Source organism: Octodon degus, unplaced genomic scaffold, assembly GCF_000260255.1.
Source record: "Octodon degus isolate 3935 unplaced genomic scaffold, OctDeg1.0 scaffold00296, whole genome shotgun sequence".
Taxonomy (NCBI): domain Eukaryota; kingdom Metazoa; phylum Chordata; class Mammalia; order Rodentia; family Octodontidae; genus Octodon; species Octodon degus.
In genome coordinates, this window is record NW_004524872.1 from 903,417 (window position 1) to 909,903 (window position 6,487).

The 6,487-nt window shown below is 52.6% G+C and overlaps 2 protein-coding genes and 1 long non-coding RNA gene across 8 annotated transcripts in view; 1 reads left to right on the forward strand and 2 right to left on the reverse strand.

Moving 5' to 3' along the window:
- Positions 1–6,487, reverse strand: part of LOC101584539 (guanine nucleotide-binding protein G(s) subunit alpha) — a 55,784-nt gene that overhangs the window by 19,748 nt on the left and 29,549 nt on the right. Inside the window, exon 1 of one of the 5 annotated variants that reach the window (XM_023707523.1) lies at positions 1,618–1,771. The exons of the other annotated variants lie outside the window; for them this stretch is intronic. The gene's annotated coding sequence lies outside the window, so the exon portion shown is untranslated. Of the gene's footprint in view, positions 1–1,617; positions 1,772–6,487 lie in introns of those variants that run through there. 5 annotated transcript variants of the gene reach the window in all.
- LOC101585717 (neuroendocrine secretory protein 55-like) overlaps positions 1–6,487 on the reverse strand; it is a 58,512-nt gene that overhangs the window by 8,875 nt on the left and 43,150 nt on the right. The gene's annotated exons all lie outside the window — the stretch shown is intronic.
- Positions 2,153–6,487, forward strand: part of LOC111814348 — an 8,172-nt gene continuing 3,837 nt past the window's right edge. The window contains exon 1 of the long non-coding RNA XR_002819357.1: positions 2,153–2,318. This is a non-coding gene — a long non-coding RNA (uncharacterized LOC111814348). The remainder of the gene's footprint in view (positions 2,319–6,487) is intronic.

Consider the following 6,487-nt stretch of genomic DNA (forward strand, 5'->3'; position numbering starts at 1 on the left):
GGGTGGGCGGAAGGGGAGGGAGCGGGAGCCCGGACTTAGGAAAATTTCGAAGAGAGAGAGCGACAGAGAGAGCCAGAAAGCAGGGAGTGTGGAAAAAGCGAGGCGAGCACGAAGCAAAGCACTGAGCAACCGAAAAGGAAAATGTGTCCACACACGCACACGAACACTAAGACAACTCCACACGACACGGCGATGGTGGCGGCTGGCGGGGTCGGGGCGGGGGCGGGGCGGGGCGGCCTAGATGAGCCGCTCCTCGCGGGCCCGGCGCCGGCCGCCATGGGCCGAGCCGAAGGCACCGCCGGGCCCGGAGCGCGCGCGGCCCCTGCGCCTGGCGCGGCCGCTCAGGTAGGAGAAGAAGGCGCAGCCCAGGAACACTCGGAAGCAGCAGGTCGCCCCGAACACGAAGCCGCAGCCGCGGCCCTGCTCCGTGCGCTGCTGCAGCAGGAAGTTGAGCACCCACGAGGGGCTGCGCACCGAGAAGACCAGGAAGACCACGAGGGGCAGGTGGGCGCTCAGCGCGCCAGCCTTGGCCGGCCCGGGCCGCCACACGATGCCCCCGACGCGGGGTGCGGCGTAGTAGGCGTCGTCCGAGTCCGAGTCCGAGTCCCACTCGGCCCAGGCCCTACTCGTGCCCCCTGTGGCGGCGCCCTCGGCGCCCCCGGCGGCGCCCTCCTCGGCGCCCTCGTCTCCGGCGGCGGCGCTGGCGGTGGCGGCGGCGCCCTCGGGGCCTCGGAACTGCTCCCGCGCTTCTGGCAACTTCTTCATCTTCTTCCTCAGCATCTTCTCCAACTTCTTCATCTCCTTCTCCCGCTTCTTCTCTTCTTTTCGCCTCTGCTCCAGCAGCTTCTTCTCCATCTTCCTGCGCTCCTTGTCGCTCAGGAACTTCTCGGGGGGCGTCTCCCGTGCCGGGGGCTTGGCGGGCTTGGCGCTCTTGGCGGTCTTCTCGGGGTCCCCGCTCTTCCTCGGGGCGATGGGCTCTTTCGGTTCTGCCAGTGCGGCGGCAGCCGCGACAGCTTCGGCAGCCACCTCTGCAGCCGCCGCGGCCGCCCTCTTCTCGCTCTCTGCGGCCGCTCGGGCTTTGAGCTTCATGGCCATCTTCAGCATGGTGACCCGGCCACCTCGGGGAGCCTGGCTCCTCGCGCCTGGCCCGGGCGCCCTGCTTGCCCCCGGCCTTGGGCTGTCCGGCTCCCGTGCGCCCCGTGTCGGGGTGGTGGTGGGGTCAGCTGCGGTCCCGCTGCTCGGCTCCCGGGTGCTGCCCGGACCTGGGGCTCCTGGGCTGGCTGCCTAAGAGTTAGCGTCAAAGAGGATGAGCAAACGAAAATAAGAGCGAAAACAAACCAAAAAGCACCCAACAACAGCGAGAAATCAAAAAGCACCAAGAAATGTCACACAACTCAAAAAAGAAAAGTGCAAAGGCGCGATGGCACGAGTTTGCTGTTACCCTCGGGCGCTCCGCAGTTAGGTCTTGGGCACGCACGCCAATGGAGAGGAGAAGAGAGAAAGAGAGAAGTGGGGTTGCCGGGGCGCGAGCCGGGTGTCCCTGCCTGTCCCAGCCGTGGCTCTTGCCCGTGCCGGGTGGCTCGCACTTCCGCGGGTGCCCTGCGCTCCCCGACTTACATGTGAGTGAGGTGCACTCACACGCAAGGCAGTGCCTGCCTGCCGGCCGCCCGCGCCGCCCCGAGCCGCGCCGGGACAGGGGTTCGCTCGCCGCGGTGCCGCAGCCCGGAGCCGGAGAGCGGGCAATGCACCCGGCCACCACCTGACGCAGCCCGCTCCGCGGTGCCGACGCGACTGAGCGTCCCCGCCGGGGAGCAGCGCTTTCTACCCGGCCTGATGACGCCCCAGCCTCTTCAGAGGACCGACCCATAGCAGCGGCCCCTATAAACCGAAGGGGAAGCCCGAAAAATCGGCCCGTGCAGGACGCGGCCAAAAGCGCCGCGCCGCAGCCCCGGGGTGTGCGCCGGTGTGGGGGTGACGCGGGTGTGGGCAGGGGGCGCTCCGGGCGGCGTGGGGGGGAGTGCGGGCTCGCCCAAGACGGTGGGCGCCCGACCCCGCCTCCCAGACCTGCCTCCCAATTTTCGGTGAGTGGTGTAGCCCTGGGCGGCGTGCAAAGTGTGCGACGGCGGCGCTTACCCCTGCTGTGCGCCTCCTTACCTCCGGCTTCCCGGTTAGCGCACGCACGCGGGACCGTCACCCACCCCGCCCTCCCGGTGGTGGCAGTGGCGCGTGCCCGCGGAGGCAGGTGTCAGCAGAGCCTAACTAATCGCGACGCCCGCCCGCCTGGACGGGGCTTCAGATCTTCGGGCCAGAAGCCCTATGTGAGTGCAAAACTGCATTTCTAGAAGCAGGCGGGCAACATGGCACTCAGGAGCGGTGGCCAGGCGCGGAGTCAGTGCATGCGTTGTCCTCCCTGGTGGGAGTGGTGGTGGCCCAGCCTGGGCGCCAGGAGGGGCTGTGGAAGAGAGGGAAAATAGTTTATTAAACTTGAAGTTGTTTAAAGATTGTTTCGAAAGTGTCCCGCCACCTCTCTGGTCTCCCACTAGGATGTAGAGAGCACGAGGCAGGGGCGAGGCTCCAAGTTTGCAACCAACTTGCCCCTTGCTCACTGTTCCTGTTGCCTTACTTTTGCTTGGGTCACCTGTTGCTCTCCAGGTATCTGCTTGGGGATCATTTGTTCATTCATTCATTCAATCAGCATCTCTTTGGATTAGCCCACTCTGTGCCCAGGTGAGCTTTGTGCCCAAGTGGCCTGCTTTGAGTAGGACACAGGCCTGTGTTCTATGCAAGTCAACCCAGTTCTGCAAAGTAATCACAGACTTTTTCCAAGTTTAACTTTCTTTGACTTCTCAACAGATTTAAGAGAATCTGAGATGGGGGTGGAGGGGCAGCCGGCCTATAAATGCAAACATACCAACCATTCCCCAGGGTGCCTGGAAATTGTTGGATGCTTCCAGAGGCTCACGGTTTTGAGTTAGCTTTGCAAACAGAGAAGACACCACTAACCACTCAACAGGACTATTGAGCTCCTCCTTTCCCTCCAGTTTGCTCAGCTCAAAGTAAGACAAGGTGTGACAGAGATGTTGTGTGCTATTTTTCTAGACCCCTTCAGTTATGCCTCTAACCTTCATTCTACAAGGCATTCTTTTAAATGAGTCTGAAAGGACAACAGAGAGCAATTCAAAGTCACCGAAGTATTCTTGGGATTAAGAACAGGAAGCCAAGCCTAGGAGTCAGACCCTCACCTGCAGACCTGCCCCCTGTCACCTGGAAATATGGGGCTAGGAAGTTGCCCCTCTGCTTAGGACCTCTCTTCCATACAAGACTGTACCTACTTCTGAAAACAGTGCAGAGGAGCTCCTGCTCTAGATTGATGCTTTCCTCCTAAGAAGAAGTGGATAAAAATATTTAACTGATGCCCCAAAACAGACTTGGCAGGGAGGCCTTCCATCAATGATTCTAGAGCTCTTTGGAGGGATCGTGACTCATTCCTGTTCTCCAACTCAATTAGCGCCTACTTAAAGACAGGCTGAGGTTTTACATATTTATATATTAAATAAAAGCGCTTTAGTTGAATTTGAGTCATTATCAATTGTCATTTTTAAAAATTGGTAAAAGACTTACAAGAGGGAGGAACTGCCCAGAAATTTTTGTTATGCTCCACTTATTTAAACATACCTTGCTGCTTCTAATGTGGCAAAGCACAAATACATTGTAGTTAAAAGGTACAAGGTAAATAGTAACCAATACAACTTTGACACTTCTGCCAGTAGCTACACAGTTCTACAATGAATATAGCGAAGAAGAGTCTCCTTATTTGGAAGTCCCTGAGTTGGGTTACTGGGTTCCCTTTTAGATAAATATCACACCTGAACTTTAAAAGGAGTGAAACTGTCCCATGGCATACACTGACACATGTTCTAGGCAGGCACAATCGGGGCCATTGTCCTGGAAATGTGTAACATAAGGTCAGCTTATATTTCTTTTAACTCCTAACCTGGCAGGCTAGCCTTAAAAAACAAAATTTATGAAGTGTAGGTTTTGCTTCTATTTTATTATGACTAACTGTAGATCAACAAAGAAAGCATTTACTTTGTAAATAAATGGCAGCAGGTGGAATCAAGAGTTTACAGGTAAGCAGTGACACCAAGGGCTCTGAAACACAAGCTGGGTTGTGGTCTGTTTGGTTTTCTTGTTTTCACTGGACACAAAGTGAAAGAAGAGATTTTACTTAATTGCTATGGGGAGCTGATAGCATCTACAGTTTTTGGCCTAGCATTTGACCTACCTGGGCCTTAAAAGTTATAATCTTAAAAGAACTTTCCCACTTGGAGATTAACATGTGTGACCACATCATATGAATTAGTATTGAATAGGTTATTGCTAGTTTTAAGGACCTAGTTCATTCCATGCCAGTAGAACAATTCATCATCACTCTTAGAACATCAACACTAGAGACTTTTTGGTTGTGGATGGGGCCTTCATTTGGCTCAGAAGCAATGGAGGTTATGGAACCCTCAGGCTGCACAAAGGGGTCAAGGGCCAAAATGTCCTGGATATAAACTACTCAGGCAGGGCCCAGGTGACTTGCTTTATGCCGCAGCCAGCAGGTTGGGATGCTAAGCATCCCTACTCTAAAACACTGGGTCACCTGGAGATACAACTGAAACAGGTGGTGTCACAGATCTCACAGACAGATGGCCTAGCAACATTTCTTTCTGATATTCTTTTTTTTTTCAACAATGGGTGAACTTAGAAGTTGGGGCTTAAATTTTGTGGTCTCGTAATTTTCACATCTGTGGATGGTGTTTGTAACCCTTGGCTCTTCTTCATCTTCCTTTTGGAGTAAGAATGCCTCATCTGGGCTGGTGAGATAGCTCAGCAGACTAAGTGCCTGCTTAGGCAAGAGCAGGGGCCAGGTTCAATCCCCAGCACCACATGCTGCACCGGCCTTGCCCCTGGGGCGCACTGAGCTGGCCACCAAAACCAGGCGTGGTGGCGCACACCTGTAATCCCAGCACTGGGGAGGCTGAAAACAGGAGGATCACCACGAGTCCAAGCTGCATAGTGAGACCCTGTACCAAATACATTAAAAAAAAAAAAAAGCCTTGTCTGCTTTAGAAGCAATACAATTGCTACACGTTAGAATCTTGAATTTAGTATACTTAATGATGTAATTCAGGTTTTGGACACAAGTGTTCTCCTTGGCCTTTCATTAGTTGGGGTCATTGTAAGCTATTTTCCAAGAGCTCAGAGAAAATATAATTATAATATTATTTTAATAGCCTAGGAAACAATAAATAGGTTTCCACTGAAACAGAAACTTTAGCTTTAGTATTTAATGCTATCACACTGCTTTCTGTCTTCAAAGCACAATCTGCACTTTAATTAGCTAGAACAACCGACTGAAACTGTTACTGCAAATAAATGTTATTTGAAGCCTGTACTGATTAGAAGACATGAAAGCAGGTACTGTACAAAACAGTTTTCACTAGTAGTTGGCCCCTATAAGAAGGTTCTATTACTTCAGACCATAAAAGTTCTTTAAAATCTAATGTTGTGCTCACCTAAGATATTGTTTTTCTTGTCATATTCACCAGTTAGTAACTTCAGCCACAAATTAAGTCTGAACTTGCATTCAAAAGTTAACATGTGTGATGTTAAACTTCATCTCAGAAGACCTAAGAACTACTGGCGAATCAACTACTTGGCCACATAAAATGTCCCTATTTAATTTTCATCAACTAATTTAATAATGATGTGTCTTTAATTTAGAATATGTTGTCCCTCTGGTGCAGCCTGAATGTGGAAGTGCACTGCCCAAGTGCACTGGACCCAGCTGCTGCAGTTGGGGGCTTGGCGCTGCTCTTTGTGCGTCCACTCAATCCCATTGCATGCAACTTGAAGCAAACTGGGACTTTTTGTCACTTTCACAGATTGCTCCTGACTCTGATGGGCAGGCGCCACCTATGAGAAATAGCCTGTGGTCTCTACAGAAGCCAGATTCCCAGCGTCCTCGGTACCTTTCCCAGCATTGCCCTGCAAGCTGCAGAGTAGGCAGAAGGTGACTTTCAGCAAAACCCCCATCTACCCTACGTGTGGGGAGACTACGTGCGTGGGCGTCCTCTTAAATCCTAAACCTAAAAAACACGATGTACACATTACCTTTGGTTGAAGATTCTACAGAGACAAACAACCTGGATAAGAAGTAGGGCAGAGAAACATACCCCAGAGCAAACCAAAGGGAGGCCCTTCTGCACAGCACAGCATCAGCACAAATGATTAACTCTAAAACTAAAGGTAAAGTCCACAAGGAGGACCGAGTCAGCCCCATTCGCTTATGGACACATCCGTATCAACAACAGCCCCATGGCCTGCTTAATGGAAATCTTAATTGAGTAGAAGAATAGTAAAGGGTTCCATGCTCTACAGCAGCAAAATTTATCTTCCTAAGCTAAAACGTCCTCCACTTCCCTTGTGTGTGTGTGTG